The sequence below is a fragment of the Nycticebus coucang genome, chromosome 5 (genome assembly GCF_027406575.1).
Source record: "Nycticebus coucang isolate mNycCou1 chromosome 5, mNycCou1.pri, whole genome shotgun sequence".
NCBI classification, from domain to species: domain Eukaryota; kingdom Metazoa; phylum Chordata; class Mammalia; order Primates; family Lorisidae; genus Nycticebus; species Nycticebus coucang.
Window position 1 is genome coordinate 107,863,623 of NC_069784.1, and position 18,468 is coordinate 107,882,090.

General features: G+C 38.6%; 1 protein-coding gene across 23 annotated transcripts in view; it reads right to left on the bottom strand.

Moving 5' to 3' along the window:
* The window catches only part of EPB41L2 (erythrocyte membrane protein band 4.1 like 2), a 233,587-nt gene that overhangs the window by 164,595 nt on the left and 50,524 nt on the right, over positions 1-18,468 (bottom strand). Inside the window, exon 2 of one of the 23 annotated variants that reach the window (XM_053590652.1) lies at positions 10,120-10,233. The exons of the other annotated variants lie outside the window; for them this stretch is intronic. The gene's annotated coding sequence lies outside the window, so the exon portion shown is untranslated. The remainder of the gene's footprint in view (positions 1-10,119; positions 10,234-18,468) is intronic. 23 annotated transcript variants of the gene reach the window in all.

Sequence of the window (18,468 nt, forward strand, 5' to 3'; positions counted from 1 at the left end):
TCTACAAACTCCTGGGGCTAAGACATCCTCTTGTCTCAGCCTCCCTGGTAGCGGGATCTATAGACATGCACCACCATGCCTGGCTAATTTTTTTTTATTTTTGGTAGAGAAAGGGTCTCACTATGTTGCCTAGGCTGATCTAGTGCTTCTGGCCTCAAGTGATACTCCACATTTGACTCAGGACAAGGTATTTTTAAAAACTGGACAAGAACTTTCCTAGAACAGCAGATAAAAATGAAACTACTTGCTTAATAAATTGGAGGTGAAGGGGAAATTGGGGTATATTCACTCGACCAAGAACATTTTCAAAACACTGTTAAGAGCAGCCCTAAAAAATGACTTAGGAAAAAACAAAGAGAAGGGATGCCAAGAAGCCAGGATTAACACAAAATAAAGTAAATATGGGAATATATTGGATGGAGAAAGATCACAATCAGTACCCTAAGCTGATTATTCCTCACTTTATATGAAGTTCATGTGCTTCAGTGTCTTCAGTGGATGGTGCCCAAAAAAATAATTTGATGACTTTCATGTTGTGAAAAAAATTTTCTAGTTATAAACTGTAGACTCTGATCAAAGTAAATAAAACCAACATGTAAGCTTTTCTTCCTATTGACTAGTTCTGGTAAATTATTTGTCAGCCTGACTTTGAATCCCCCAGGACACTGTTACCCAACTCATCTTCCTAAACTCCAGTTCTGATCACATCATTCCTCTGTTTGGAAAACCTCAGTGACTCCACTGACTACAGAAAGCACATCCCACCCTTCCACCTGAAATGCAGAGTCCTCCAGGTACTGGCTTGGCCCTCCTTTTTAGTCATTCTGTTTAGTTCTGCCCAGGATGAATGCTATCATTCTGGGGGGAAAGCCACTGGGTCTCCAGGCTTACTCCTACAAGCTCTTTTCAAAGGACAGCCACCCAAGTAGAATGCTGGTCATCACCACGACCATCCAGTAAAAAAAAAAACCTCCAGCCACGAGGCTACGACCTTGCCAAAGACTACCCGGCTTGATGCCACCCTTCCCTGCTCCAATGCCCTGCCCTCATTCTGAGCCCAGCACTGCCCTACACTGCAGACCTTAAGCACCCTCCTTACCCACTCCTAAACAAGTCTGTCTTAGTCTGTGTCCTCACAGCAACCAACACACCATTTACACAAAGTTCTGCTTAGTATATGTTGAGTAAAGAGAAAGGAGACAAAAAGAGAAACCTAGCACATTGCGTTTTCAAACAATTCTAAGCATGATAATCTTATTTTTCTATTATCCAAGATAATCGTCTTAATGATCCAGTAAAGTTATTATAATATTAAGTTAGACGGTGCTATAATGGAACAACTGTTATTTTGGCACCTTGATAATGAGACACCTCATTTCGTCTTTTAAGGTGAAGAGCGTGGGATTTACTATCTTCACTCTTCAGGATTGCTTCTCATGGGTTAAGACTGGCCTGATGGGTCACTATCTTCAAAAAGGTGGTAAATTCTAAGAACAGCCAAAAGATATTAGAAATGGCTCTGAATAATTTTAGGGTATATAATCTTCTTAAATTATGTAAATTGTAGATCTGTGAGGACCCAAAAAATAACTAAGCTAAGCCTTTATTTTATAGATACTAGAGAATCTAAGGAATCAAACTGAGGTATGTGACTGAGGAATCAGTTTCACAGACTATCCTGAGAAAAGGCAGAAACCTAACCTCCTGGCAAAGGCTATCTGCCAGGTATTTCTTCTATACATTAACATGTTAAATCAACTATCAGGGGTCCTCAAACTTCTTAAACAGGGGGCCAATTCACTGTCCCTCAGACCTTTGGAGGGTTGGACTATAGCTTAAAAAAAAAAAAAAAAACTATGAACAAATTCCTATGCACACTGCACATATCTTATTTTGAAGTAAAAAAACAAAACGGGAACAAATACAATCACACTGCCTTATGTGGCCTGCGGGCTACAGTTTGAGGACCCCTGATAGATGCTGGGCTCAAATCAACTAGGTAATGGATCCATGTTTCTGAATGAATTTGCCTCTCAGCGTTTTCTCAAATGGAGTTCATTTTCCCCCACACATACTTTCCTCTTGGTCTCTTCTTTTCCCAATGCACCTCACACTGCTGAACTTCCAGCTTCCTACAGAGGTAAATGCAGTATAAATACGTGGAATAGTAGCTAATTTTTCTTAACTATCAGCATTCCTATCACACTGGGTTAGAAAAGACCTTTGTCCTTTTACTGCTCAAGTTGGTACTAAAATCACAGCAAAATCAGGGAAAAGAAATGACTGGGAAACAGAAGGGTGCCTGTCTTGGAAAGCAACAGCTATGACTATCATAACTGAGACACAAGATAAGAAATCTACGATTATTTTATTCATTTGGAACCTATTAGATACAGAGTGTCCCAAAAGTCACCATACATAGGAAAATTAACAAATTCTATTTTATATTTTATATATTTTTTATTTTTATATATCAACACATAGAGAAATATTTTGTAAATAAAAGTACATTTAGTTACAATTTCCCATATTCCCTATATATGTATATATGGTGACCTTTGGAACACCCTGTATAATTTGTTATAGTTACACAGAAATTTTAGAATATCTGTAAGTAAAAAACAAGAATGACTTCCAGAAAATCTGGCCAACCCATCTACCAAAAACCCAAATCCGTACCATAGCTCACCCAGCTCCACAGCTGTTCCTCACTGGCCATCAGCATCTATTTGCAGCATGATGGCACCCTGTGGGGTAGAATCCAGATATTCATTCCATGCCAGGAGAATGAATGATATAGTCAAGAATAGAAATACCACTACCTTGCATGCTGTCAAAACGGAACATCCCAAGAAAAACACCAACTCACATGTATCGGTAATGGATTCACTAGGTAATCATAGGTCTCCTCAGAACTCACACTTGCAGCCCAGGCCTGAGATCACTGCTACCACCTTGCTCACCGGCACCCCACAATCCAAGGACGCCTGGATTAGGGATAAACGCCTTAAGTAGCAGTGCTGACACAATTCAGCCCCAGCGCTTAAGTCAGAGGAGGCCCAGCCCTGGGTCAGGAAATAATGCGACTGACTAGAACCCAAAGGTAAATATAAATATCTTTAGGAAGCAGAGTTCCTTTTCCAATCATGAAATTAATTCCCAAATTATTTTAATTTTTTGCAGAGCCAAACAGAAACAGATGGAAAATAATTCCAAATGCTCTGAAAAGCATGCAGATCCTTTATTACTTAAATAACTAATAACGCACGAAGACTCCTCAAGAGAAATGAGATCACCCTCTACTAACACAAGAAACTTATGCACTAGCACATTACAACCATACATTTTTCTTTATAAGGGAAAAGAGCATATGTGTTTACACACGTATCACACAGTCGGTGTGACTGCTTTCTCTTGCAGCTAGAGGAACGGGTCGTATCTTCTATGTCCTGACACACTAAGGGGATGGGAAATGCCATCAAGGCATACTGTGAGGCAAGCAGCTTAGGAAGAAGAAAAAGCAAGCAGTTAATCAAAACAGAGATTCTTTATATTATACTAACCAAACTTTTCGGTGTAACACTAGAGAACAAGTTAAGCACAGCATTATGATAAGAATGGAATGCTGCCAGAAAACAAACAAATAGAATTCTTTTTATTCTGTTTCTTCCTACACTATCTAGCCACTGAGGCCATTTTCCATATTTCTCCATCACTCAAACTGTCATCTTTAAGTGGAGTTTACCCACCCACCCCAATCATTTGAGAACCTTCTGGAAAAGAAACAGAAGTATAATCAACTTTGCCAAATGACATTCAGATTTAGTCCCCACCCTAATATTTGGCTATTTATCCTGCTTACTTCTCAAACTTCTTCCATTCTTTTCTTCCTTCTTTCTTTCCCTACCTAGGAATAGATTCTAGCAACTAAGTTACTTCCTGTCTTCCCTACCCCCTTACTCCTTAATTTTCAACACCAAATGTCTCTATTTCTCTTTCCCTCAATATAAAAAAACCAAGAAATGTACAGAATTGTAAGTCTGAATGTGGAATTTAATATTCTAAAGAATTCTGTGGAGAAATTTTTCCAAGCAAAACAAAAAAAAAAAAATGGTTTTCCGTAACCTATTTTTCAAACATTACTCCCCATCTCAACAAATATCACCTCAGCTGTCATGCAGTTTCTTCTAGGTTTAGGCTTAATACAAATGAGGGTGAGCGTGAGTCCATGATGACTGTGTCTCAAAAAGGACCTCTAACTGCCCGTTGACCACAATGAAGAGTGTACAAATCAGGACGTGTTTATTCTGCAGAAGAGTTCCTTAGATCATCAGCACAACTAGAACCTCACAAAAGAGACCAGGTTCTCTAGCTGCAAAATACTCAAAACATTTTTAACAAATCATAGCAGTAATACTGAGAACCTGCAGGGTCCTCTGCTTGTACTATGGCCTTGAAAGAGGGGAAGAAGGAAGAAAACGACAGACTGAGAGCTGATAACCTAGACTGCTAGCAAACACAACCTGTGGAAAGTTAACATTGATACACATGTCAAATTTCAAGACAACAGTAGAATAAATGCCATGAGACAGTGTATGACCCACAGCTAAAGGAATGACACAGCTCAGCATTCCTATAGGAATTCAGCGAAATAAGGCAAATATATTCCAGAGTAAAAGAAATTTGGCACATGAGATAATTACTTTAGCGAGACCATTTGAAAAGTTTTAAAAGATTTATTGGTTTTAGTATGGCAAAAGAGAAAACCTTCAAATATGCTTATGCTAAATGTAAAATATATGTTTTTAACCTCTCTTCCTTTCCGGTTCACATCAAATAGCCCTGAAATGGCATCAATCCAGCCACATCATACTGGTTTTAAAAGTCTCCCAATCACCTGGGCCAAATTAAGTAAACAGCGGTCTTTGGGTGGTCTCAATTTTTCACTTTTTTTTCCCACAAAGTTACAGTTAGATGGATTTAACTCTCTGGGTCAATGATCCTTAAGTTATCCCAGAGAAAAAGAAGACGTCACAAATTCTCCTCAGTATATAAAGTAAAAGAGGCAGAATGTACAGCGAAAAGTGTTGTGGAACACGTTGACCCAGATCTAACTGCAGTTATAAAAGTATTGGTAACTGTAAGTAAGTCAATTTTCTTCATTTTCTTCTTTCATTTTACTAAATTTCCTCACCTACAAAGTTAAAAGTTAGGGGATAAATTTTCTCTTAAAGTGCCTCTTAGCTCTAAAATTCTACTTTTTTTTTTTTTTTTAATCCAGAGTCTTACTTGTCACCCTGGGTAGAAGGCCATGGCATCATAGTTCACAGCAACCTCAAACTCCTGGGCTCAAGCAATCCTCTTGTCTCAGCCTCCCAAATATCTGGGACTACAGGCACCCACGACAACACACCGCTCATTTTTTTGTTTATTTGTTTGCTTAGAGAGAGGCTGGTCCCGAACCCCTAAGCTCAAGTAATCCACCAGGATCACAGGCATGAGCTACTGCACCCACCCTAAAATTCTACACTTTAAAAAATAACTCATCCTGGCAAACCTTACACAAGTAACAGTGAAAAACACTGAACTTTGTGAAATGTACACAAATATGGCTTTGCTGAAGTATTTACTGCAAAAGTTTTGGAATAGGCACAATAAATATCATAATATTAATAGTGATTTTATCTAAAAATGGGAATTAGGCCAGTTTTTATTACTTATGTTTTGCTGTATTTCAAGTTCTAGTCAATAAGTATATAAAGTTATCGTTAAAAAGATCCAAATCCCTTGAATCCAAGCTGGACATTTTGAATCAGAGCTCTCTGACCTCTACGAAATACACAGGAACTCAAGAGTTCTCTTAGAAACACCATAAGCTCAGTCTTAGTAGGGGTGAAATAAAGGAAGAAAATCCTCAACTTTGTCCACAGCTACTTTTCCCATCTAGTCTGAAATCCCCTCTTCCGCCCCACCTCTTTTCATAAAAATCTCTTGGGAGTGACTGAATGCAAGTAACCTAAAACTGGAATTTCTGTGTGGTTTTCAAAAATCATTGTCTTATCATCTCCCCACCTCTACACACAGGCCCAGAATTGGATTTCATACTTATTTTCCAAAAAAACTCCCATAATAGTACTTAAACATTTTTTCTTCTTTCTGTTTTCTTCATTTTTTTTTTAAAGCACAGGCAGGCTATCACGGAAAAAGAGGAAAATAATCTGGCACCTGTGGAGGTGATGTCATTACCGGCCACGGCTCTGAACTGTCCCTGGAATGCAGCCTGCATTTTGAATCTCTGAGCCCACCCAACACTGTTTAATATAAAACACAGTCATACTTAATTGACTGTCTTCTCCTTAGGAAGCGCTGTACTTGCATCTTGTCAGCTTTCAAGTTTCTGTGGAACACAGCACCAAATACTATCAGGATCATCCTTGGAAAGCCAAGGGTTTGGTAGCTTTAAACCCTTATTTAATATCTTGCAGAGAAGGACTACTCTGCATACCTATCTATAGGCAATTCCTGACTCATGATAGGTTATATTCCAAAAGCCTGATTTTGAGTCACTGGCTTGATAACAGAACTATACATAACTCTCCAAAACCAGATGGAGCAAGGACTTGACTGGGGAAGGGGTGGGCACAGTGAGGGAGTGAGAATGGGGGTGTGATGCTGGGGATGTACGACTATCCTCCATCTGTACAATGAAGCTAAGGAAATCTAAAGTAATGCAAAAAGTAGAATGAGAGTTTCTTGGCATAAAGTAAACAATAAATGTTAGCTACTGAACTACCGTTATTATTCCACCACCCACCCAAACAGTCATTACAGGGAATATTATAATAACTTCCTAAGCCTACTACAAAGGGTCAATAATCTATAACACACCTGAAAGTAGCTGAAAACCACAAATTTGAACATTTCTAAGGAAAACATGCAATTTAGAGTTCCAACTAGAACACGTCGGCTTTCCAGAGGAATTAAGTACCACCCCCATTTGTTCTAGACAGTGCAATGAAGAACCCCTACCCCCATCGCTCCTCCGGCAAGGAACCCAGGAGAGATGGGGTACCTGACAAGGGGATGAGGGTGTAAATTTTCCTCCCAACTCCCCACTGTGAAAGTCCCTGGTCATCCCCCCCCTTTTTTTTAAAGTTGCAGAAAGAACAGAACATAGCCTGCTGCTCCCCACTGCCAATGCCTGTCCAGTACTGTCTTGAACAAAGGGAAATGAGACTCTCCACCACCCAAGTTCAGTTTAGAAAGCAACAAAGGCTTTGCAACTTTCTATCAACACCTTACTAGTCATAACAATGGGGAGACGGATGAAAAAAAGCTTAAAAATATTTGTCTGTGGGCGGCGCCTGCTCAGTGAGTAGGGCGCCGGCCCCATATGCCGAGGGTGGCGGGTTCAAACCCAGCCCCGGCCAAACTGCAACCAAAAAATAGCCGGGCGTTGTGGCGGGCGCCTGTAGTCCCAGCTACTCGGGAGGCTGAGGCAAGAGAATCGCGTGAGCCCAGGAGTTAGAGGTTGCTGTGAGCCGTGTGAGGCCACGGCACTCTACCGAGGGCGCTACAGTGAGACTCTGTCTCTACAAAAAAAAAAAAAAATTTGTCTGTTTTTACTTATACCCTAAAGGCAGCCTGTGGCTCAGTGAGTAGGGCGCCAGTCCCATGTGCTGGAGGTGGTGGGTTCAAACCCAGCCCCGGCCAAAAAAAAAAAAAAAAAAAAATCGCACTCAGATGCCAATACTTTTTTTTAATTTTAAAAAAATTGGCCAAGACAACAGAAGAAGAAAGAAGCTGTAATTCATATCATGCAATTCAATTCACAAGACGTTGCTTACTTCATTTTTTATGGGGCTGTTACCCTCCCACACCTCTAAAAATTAGTCAATTTTCAATTATTTGTTACTAATTCTGTATGTCTATCTATAGGCAATCCCTGACTCATGGTACATTTTGTAGAAAACCCATAACTAAGACCCAGAAAGGCTTCTATGGACCCAAAGCAGATCAAAAGTCCCCTCTTCTCTCTGCCCAGCTTTTACCGACTCACAAGATTCTAGGATTCTAGGTCTCCTGATCCTGACATTTTACTATTCTACTTCCCTTAGTCTGGCAGCGCAGCTGGAGAGAATGATGTTGGGCCAGAAGCTTAATAAATATCTGAGCCCTGCTTTTCTCCAGCACCCACAATGTTTAGAGTCTTTTAATGGATTGGGGACCCAAATTCCAGACCTTCAGCATGTGTAATGCACACCAAATCTAAACACTTTTTACGTATTACCCATCTTCCTGCTCCTTACTGCAAGGCATGGGGCCGACGACTGTGCATGTCTGCGTGTGTTCTTACTTAAAAAACAAATTTCCAGTGATCCTGTTCTTCTCACCATCTCAGTTACCCATTCCCACGGTCACACCCCAAGCACTAGGTTTCAATTTTTTCCAACTATGACCCAAAGGAAAATATTTACATCCCAACCTCATTCAGAAAATACACAGTAAACACATTCAGTTTTGATGGAAACAAAGTTTTCATCCACTCAGACCAAAACTAAAGCCTAAGTTTGAGCAGTTTGTGCTAAATCGAGTCCCGGCCTTTCTACTCAGCCAGATTTCTCCCTACCTGCAGCCCTCCTCAGCCAGAGAAAGGGGCACCTCCCCTCCCATTTTCTTTCCTCTCCCATGTGGGAAGCTTTCTTTTTAATTCATAGAAAAGTTTCCTGTCAACTAGATGATTTCCTGATTCTGAGGTGGTTTTTCATTTTTTTTAAATGCTCTCTAATTTCTTGAAAAATGCTGCCCTAGACCTGTAATGCCCTGCAATTACCTCAATTTCATGTACGCCAACTTCTCATTATCTTCTATCTCTCCATGCCAATCCCTCTTGAACCCCAACTCCAACAATTCTTTGACTCTGGGGGTCCTGTACCCTTATCACCTTCCTACGCCCCAGTAGGCCTACCTGTCCTTAAACAGCTTGGATTCCAGGATTATACCCTAATTCCTCTGCTGCTCTCTCCTACCACCATACCCACCTTCTTTACAGCTACATCTAACTCTGGCCTTACTTCAAACTTGTCCCCAAGCAGCCAAACAAAAACAACCGTGACAATTTTTCATTTAAATCCACAGCCACAAACTTTAAGCATATCCTCAGTGATCCCCAGAAATCCTACAAAAGTTCCCTAGTCAATCTGCATTCCCACTATCCTGAATATCACCTTCACACCTGCACATAAATCAAAAAAATTTCAGACTCAAAAAAAAAATGACACTAGAAAGTGAAAGTTCTGATGTTCTCAGCCACAATCCAACTATAGCTCTCCTCCAAGAGATAGAGAATATCTAATATTCTGTCTAACAAACTCTGTTACCAAAAAAAAAAAAGGTAATAACCATTCAAGAAAAAAAAAAAAAAAAAGAAAATCTGCCCCAGTACAAGGCCAAGTTCCAATACTGACATAACCATTAAAGAATAAAAGAAAAAAGTATTTGCTCTTTAAAAGTATTTTTGAGGGCGGCGCCTGTGGCTCAAATGGTAGGGCGCCAGCCCCATATGCCGGAGGTTGCAGGTTCAAAACCAGCCCTGGCCAAATCTGCAAAAATAAATAAATAAATAAATAAAATAAAAGTATTTTTATTTTCTCCCTAATTTATGAAAATATTTGCTAATATTCTCTTAATTCTCTTACCAAAGTAGTCCATATGTAACTATGCCCTGCCTCGCTAATCACTCACAGAGTAACAGTTTATTGTCCAAATACAATTTGTTCAGCGATGCAAATACATGTGCAATTAGGCGTGTTCAATTTGCAAGGGACAAGTCCAATGGCATAGCCAAAGGTGGTAAGTACAGGCGCCCTGCTAGTGGGCCTTTTGCTGGAATAAACAGCTTTTCCCACAATTATCTCTAGATCGAATCCAAGTCTAATAAATGCTTTTATGTAATTCAACATAAAAATAGCACACCCACATTATAGAGTTGTTATTTGTTCTAACCAAGTCACTAATTACAACACTAACACATATAAGAAAAGAAACCCCAGACTAAAATGGGAGCATGTCTCTTCAAACTCCAGAGCCAGTAGAAGTGAAGGCTAAGTAACTGCCCACAGAAATGGTAAGAAGCCTAGCTCAGAATTCCAGGTGCCACAAGCGTGCTGCCTTTGGGGAAATAGTGAAGGTCTTCAAGGGTCCTTTCGATCACTTGGAAACTCAGTACTCCTCCTAAGGGATAAAGAAAAAAATGAATAAATTCTTTTAAAGTCAGTAAGGAAATCTAAATTTAAACCTATCCAACAAACAGGCAGATCATGGCAAAGCTACCAGCCCTTTAGAAAACAAAGAAGAGACTTCAGCTCAGAAGAACTTCAGACAAAAACACAAGCACCTCTTGGACTACAGATGTGGCCAAGATGATGTGCTATCCTGCCAGCCTGCTAGCTTCACACAACCAGACCTCCAGCATCACAGAACATGCACAGCAAACCACACCAATCTGGTCCCGCGAACATAACAATCCTTACCTTCCCTGATGAGACTTTCCTCAGCACCCTGTCAATCATCCTACCAAGCACTTTCTGTCATTCAGTCTGAGGACTGCTGAGGTGGTTGGCGTCTCCTTCTCCTCCACCCTTCATCCACTCAAAATTCAGGGACTAGATACTGTGTATATTAGAGAACATCATGCCTAGAGAGAGTCACAGGGAGCAAGTAGGCCCAAGACCACAATCTATTCTGAGAAATAATAAAGCAATATTCAGAACAGCATCAGACTAAAGGATGAAGCAGGGTACAACTGGAGCCACGCATGAAGGCTGAGGGCAGAAAGAAAGGAAGTGCAGACTCCCAAGTTGTCACGAAGGCATCATGTAGGAAAGACCACTCGTTGCAAGTTGTTCCTTCAACTTTTTACATTTCATCAAAATCACAAAAGTAGGTCTAAGAACTCCTAAGGTGATAAAATACAAAAATCAGTCAATTTCTCTATTACCAAGGTAGATATTTTATAGATATTGGACTTAAAGGTTTCTTCTTGTTGAGATGTACTAAAAATTCCATGGAGCCACTGTATTTTGGTTTTTAGCTTACAAAGCTAACCAACATTTGATTCTATAGATACATACAACTCACATTTGTTAATCACAAATGCATTTTCTGGTACTCAATATAATTCCAAGAGACATAGACCTTCATCCCAGTCATAAGTCTAATTATCTTTGATGAGTATCCCTTCCAGTCTTTGGCTTTTCTCCCACCCTAAGCCAAAGATAGTTCACTCTGAACAGGCAGTTAATTACTGTGACTAACAGAATGGCACATAATAGTCTAAGGTGTGACCTCCCCTAAGTCAAAATGGTGGGGTGAGGGTAAACACAGGAAGGAAGTGAAAGACAGAATCCAGTGTAAGGGTCAACCTGTGTTATTCAGCTTGGGGCTGGGAGAGTAAACAGATCGATATCCTCTTCCTCCATCTCTAGAAAAGAGAATAAAAACTTGCCTAGTGACCACTGACTTGTTTTGTTAGCCAGACCAGGGTTTCTCGACCTCTACACTGCTGTGAGTGGGGTATTCAGCAGCATCGCTGGCTGCTACACACTAGACATTCATAGCACTCCCTCAAGTTATGGCAATCAAAAATGTCCCCTAGGGAACAAGTGTCATTCAGCTACCTCCACCTAGGTTTAACACCACAGTGCTGGATGATAATCAGGCATTAAATATACAATGAAGAAGAAACTGATGTTGATGAATAGGCTGAATACATATTAAGGTAAGTGAAAGGTTATACCCTAACGAGATATTGCATACATTTTAATGAAAAGCTAAGAGATACTCCAAAAAGAAGAGAAAAATCAAAATGAAGGCCCAGAAAGTAAAACAAAGTCTAGATGATTTAAGTAATGTGATTGTGTGCATTTGATGGCAATTGCTAATTCAGATCACAAAATTATATTAAATAATTAAGTATACATATAGTCAGGTGTAGAAGAAGCTTCAACTTAAGAAAAAGCTTAGACCTGACATCATGGCTCACACCTGTGGTCATAGCACTTTGGGAGGCAAAAGCGGGTGATATCTTGAGGCCAGGAGTTCATGACCCGCCTAGGCAATAATGAGACCCTATCTTTACAAAAATAAAAAAACTGGCACACACTTCTAGTCCCAGTGACTAGGGAGGCTACAGCAAGAAGATTGCCTGAGCTCAGGAGTTTCGAGGTTGCAGTGACCTATGATGACACCGCTGCACTCTAGCCTGGGCAACAGAGCACGATCCTATCTCTTAAAAAAAAAAAAGTAGAGAGAGAAGAAAAAGAGCCTAGTGAAAATATTAAAACTAAATCAAACCAATCTATCTTCATTTCACATATCCAAATATCCAAGCCCATTCTACAAGAATAATCTTTATCCAATTTTTAGCCCACAAAATGAATATATGAAAGAGTAACTATTTTGAAATAATTAGGAACACACATATAGGACTCCAAGTCCTGGCTCCAATCACCTTCTAGCTATATGACACTTACCCTCTCTAAGCTGTTTCCCTTATCCAGAGAAGTAAATGATATAACCAACGTAAGGATGTCAAGCATGGTGTCTAGCACACTCTAAGTACTAATAAATGGCAATTACCAGTAGTTACACATTATTTTATAAGCATGCTTTTCATAGAAAATGGAAACAAACAAACAAAAAAAAAAACAGAAAATGGAACACATTACCCAAGAAAACAGACTTCCAATCAGTTAACTGGGGGGAAAAAAAATCAACAAAACCCATTCCTATAAAGTACATGACTTTAGATGTCAAAATTTACCTTCACTCTTAAGGCAAGAAGAAAAGAATGAATTACTACCCAAGCACATGGTTATGATAATGGCAAAATAGAAATGCTATCTTTTCTTAAGTACCACATTATTTTCCTACTTGTGCTAACTCCAAATATATTTCCCCAAACTTTTATCCAAATCAGCCAACACACCATTTTAGGCAGTTGAACTTAAAAATTCACTTTACACAAGAAATGTTCTGTAAAGCCTAATAATCAAGTAGGAAGGAAAAAAAGAGTATGTTCTCACATATACCCAGAGCCAGTTTGGAGTTGCTGTTTTCGCCTCACAGAAGTTGTTTTCTAGCCACAAGCTACTACAAATTGTTCAGACCTTTTGGCAGCAACACAGGAAACTGCCCTTTTCACCCATTCTCCCACAAAAAATGTAGTCAATTTCTAGGCAAACCCATCTCTCAAGGCCACTTGCTTCATAGAGCCAAATGCACACCATTTTTCATTTTGCAATAAGAACCCCAAATATTTTGCATTTTTGTTTAGAAAATTTAAAGCAAGTCACCAAAGACACATGGGCAACTTTCCCCTTCATTAAATCAGCTCATAAAGTGTGCTACACCAACATTTGAAATTTATAGGACGTTTGGAATCACAGCTGTTTCTGTTTTATCCAAATCGTCAAGGATGCAATAAGCAACATTTCCTGTTGCTTAATTGTCCTTGGCTTTCCACTATTGTCAAATCCGAGCTAAGTTTCAAATAAGTAGCTAACGCAAGTGTAATTAAAACACACACACACACACACACACACACACACTCACAGAGGCAACCCACTTGTGATATCTTCCATTTGAATCTGGGGGTTTTTCGATGATCTTGTGGATCACATAAAAGCAGTTGGGCAAGTCACACGGATGACACTGAAGTTCTCAACTTTTTATTCAAGTATACAAAATCAATCCACATTCTTCTCCTCCAATTATTTAAGAGAAAGTGAGGGCAGGACGTAGTAAATTACTCAACAGCTGTAACATATTTAATTTCTTAAAAGACTGCCTTTTAAACACAAAATTAAAGAGAATCCTTTGGAAACCAGGAATCCCTCTGTATCCCATTTGGCTTAAAATTTCACAGACTGGTCATTTATTTAAAAAACAAGCCCAAATGGTAAAAAGGTATCTGCAATCACTCACTACATGAAGCTGGATGCTACCCTGTTTTGCGAGAACCAAATGCCAGAACTCAAATCTGTGAACCATGCTCACAATTCACAGATTTAAAAAAAAAAGAAGAAAGAAAATCAGCCCAGTATTTTCCCTGGAACATTTCTGTCTCCAAAAATGTCTTGCCACTGCAAACAATTTCCAATAATGATGCAAAGGCAACCTCTCCAAAAAGAGTACAATATAACAGAAACTGCCCCAAAACCACACACAAAAAATAATCAGCAAAGAAACCTCGACTCAATTACACAAGACCCATTACACTTGGATTTAACAGAAGATAATCAAAAGAATATTTTTCAGTCAGTATTCAATATAAACACTAATTTAAAATACTCAAGTTCAGAACTCCTTTTCAAAGGCACACTTTAAATTACTCCACCAAACTAAATTCTATGGATTATACAAGGAAAAAATCTGGAAGACAAACCAAGGAGTTCAAATTAGAAATTCATAGGAAAGTGCTTGCGTGTCTAGTAGGTAAAGAGAGACTCGGCTTGCCTGTAACTAGGTACAAAAGCCACGCCTTGTTACTTTAAGTAATTTTTCCAATTTAAACAGATAAACTGCAAACACTAATTGTTAACATGTTTTCATTCACTGCTTGCCTCAATGTCAGTAAACCAGAACATCTTTTTATCTCCAAAATCAAAACAGTATCAAAGAGATTCCATATTATTTCTTATCAGCATCTTCAAGGTACATCTATAATTATTAATATTTATGAGAAAATGTCTGTGGAAAGAGAAAAAAAAAAAAAAAACCTCTGTGAGATTTACTCTGGTAAAGTTTGAAATAGTGCCGTGTGCTGTTCGGCATAAAACAATCTGTAAGACAATCACCCAAAAAGCCAAAAGACGCATTTCTTGAGTTAACTGCCCACATCTTCACACTGCTGACTTACAAATTAGTAAACAACAAAAGATCAACTGGCCCAAGGTTATCCAGAGGTCTGGCATAAAAAAGATAAAGCACTCAAGTTCACTGTTCAAACAGGTTTTCTAGCTTAAGTTAAGGAAAACTTCAGCTTGGGAATGATTTACTTCAGAACTGAATTAAATGGGCAATTTAAGGAATCTCTTTACTACGGTCACATTTTTAAAGACTCACATTAGAAAACCCATCTTGAAATAAAATCAGATTTTTCTAAACAAGAAAAGAGATGAAAACTGCAGAAATGGTCACTTATTTCTGGACCTCTACCCAACACTCAATTAATATTTATTGCACAGTTACTATATGAGAAAGCACACACTGAGAAGGGATTAAAAAGGGAGCAAGACAGAGAAATGTGTTTATTAGCAAACAGGTTATGCTTGCGTCTGTATTCACACACACAGTAAGTCAAGGGCGCTTTGTTTGCTTGTTTGTGGTAGTGTTTTCAAGTTATGTCTGTGTGGTTTACTTTAGTATATATGGTAAGAGCACTGAAGGCCCTTACCTGAATCTAAACGAAAAATGCTGGACATTTGGCTTCAATAAAGCCAGCACTTTCTCAAAGATGGGTTCCAGCTATGAATTGTCTTCATTTGTGTGCTGGAAAAGGTGAAAAGGGCAGTCTTCTGTGTTGCTGCCAATGGGCTGAACAATTCCCAGTAGCTTGCGGCTACAGAACAACTTTGCTGAGAAGAAAACTGTTAACTTCCAAGCCTGCTTGAGGTACTCGTGGGAAACAATGTGATTTTTCTTCATTCACTCTTATTTCTGTTATGCGTTTTCCAGCATAATCCCTGGAATTTCAAAATAATGATGCTGTTTGGATGGCCTTGCTAGTGAAAAATGTTTGAAAATAATGCTTAACAGCTTAATTGAAAACCAGTTTCAACACACATCTAACTTTTGAGCATTAAATTCTTCCTAGTGTTTTCCACCCACAATACGGTATTATTCCCAAAAGGGAATACCCGAATTCATCTTACAAATATTAAGCACCTAAAAAGGAAATACACACACACTCACACACGCACACACACATTTCCCCAGGCTGTTCACTGTGGAGAATACCAAAATGAATGAGAAAAACTCAAACACCAGCAAAGACAAAGGGCAGAATTATGAGATTGGAGGGAGTTAAGAGAATCTGTGTTTTTCATAAATTCACTGGATGATTGATTCCTATGCATATTCTTGTGCATACTAAGGTTTAAGAATCACTGTTAACCAAAAAACAGAATCAACAATAAATCAGTAAGCCACTATTTATTTTAAAATACTCACTGATGGATCTCTTAAATTAGAAAGCCACCAATTACATTTAAAATACCACTTTTTCTAAACACTTATTTGAACATGAGATTTTTCCAGGAATAAATCTGCTGCATAAATGAAGTATACCTACATATTAAATTGTTGTTGGAAATAAAAAGACTATGAAACTAATTAAAAAAGTACTAAAATAAGAATCAGAAAAGATAAGTGCAAGTATCTACTGCTTAATTTTATTCAGAATATAAATCCTACCTCGCTTATTATCTCAGAAAGTAATTAGAATAGCTAAATGAAAATATATACGAAACGTTTTGCAAAGTGCTTTAAATAGGTCTGGGAGTAGCTCAGTGGTTCTAATATTCACAGTAGGTAAGATCTTGTCAAGAACAAAACAAATACTGAATTAACACTGGCTGGATTTAAAAAAAAAAATCAGTGATTATGTAGAAAATATTTACCTGGATTTGTACATCTGTCAACGGCTACAGATAGTGACAGTATTTTGCATAGTTTCATTATTGCTTTAGTACTTTTTATAAATATTACCACCATATTCATAGTCTTTATTGCATATTTTTTAGTTTAAGATTGTTTTTCTATGTTCATACAAGTAACTCTATGTAGTTTATAAGTAGTTCACCCTTTTTCATCCCATATAGTCCATCATAAAATAAAATATACTTTATTTTTCCTAAAGGAAAGGTTATTTCCAAAATTTCATTATTATAAATATCTCTCCTCTTCTTCTGTGTCTCCATGTATAGGTAACAAGAATCTGTACAGTATATACCTAGTGGAATTGCAAACTAGTAGGGAATGGTCAGTTTTATTTAATATTGCCAAACTGTTCTCCAAGGTGGTTCGCCAATTTATATTCTCACCAGCAGTGAATAATTATAACAACTTCACATCTTCCCACACTTGGTATTTTTAGACTCATATTATGATGGTTATGAAAGTCTCTATTTTAAGTTGTATTTTCCTAAGTACTAGGAAGATTCATATGCTTGCTGGCTATTTGGGTTTCTGGTTCTGTGAAACCAGAAACCCAAATTATCCTTTATTTTACTATTAGATTGTCTCCCTTTTTCTCATTATTTGTAATTGCTCATATAATTTACATCAGTGGTTCTCAACCTTCCTAATGCTGCAACCCTTTAATGCAGTTCCTGTGGGTTATGACCCACAGGTTGAGAATCGCTGGTCTAGATTTTTAATTTTTGGTAGAAGTGGCACATGGCCAATGCTATCTGAAAACCTATTTATTCTGTAATAATTAGAATAAATCCAAGTCATTTTTCTCAAATGACCACAAGAGCAGGCAAGCCATGGCTAATGTATCCAGTCAAGGATGTCGCCAAGAAACTGGACTCCTTGCTCTGCCATCTCTAACACTAGCCTCAGCTTCCTGTTTGCAAAAGAGCTGCTGCTGCTCTAGACACTGTATCTACATTGGGGGTGGGAAAGAGAGAAAGATCAGAACCCGTATCAGGGAGTAAGCTTTTCTATTAATTCTAAGTTCGTATCTTATTGGCCAAAACTAGCAACCTTTGAAAGGCATTAAGATGAGACAACTGTTTTTAAATCGGCACAAAATCAGGGTTGTGTTAGTAAAGAAAGGAGAAAAGGCTAAGTAGCCGGCTAGCAATGTCTTCCGAACATGAACAATAATAACATTACAAGTTGGTTTTAGTTTAAGATTGTTTTTCTTGTATGGAACTTAATTTCAGTCATTTTCTTGTATAGAACTTAATAGAATCAAATTTCTCAATCTTTTTATCATTTGTGTTTTCTATGTTTTACAACAATGCTTATATTTTCTTCTAAAAATTTTAAAGATTGGTTTTCTGCCTCTCAGTCTATGTGTAATGCATCTCTATGCCTTTTTGTATATGGTATGAACTAATTTATAATGCAGCCTCTATAACTGGCTTCCTTATATTGGTTTGTATCAGGACTTACATCAGTTTTGGTTTTAAGAGACAAGCTGGAGGGCAGTGGCATCATTGCAGCTCCCAGCAGTCTTGAACTCTCTGCCTCAAGCATCCTCTCCCCTCAGCCTCCGCAGTAGCCAGGACTATAATACACCTGCCACCACACCCACTGGACTATATCAGTTTAAATTAGGTTTACTGATAGCCGGGTGTGGTGGCTCATGCCTGTAATCCCAGCAGTTGGGAGACTGAGGCAGGTGGATTGCCTGAGCTCAGGAATTCACGACTAACCTGAACAAGTGCAAGACCC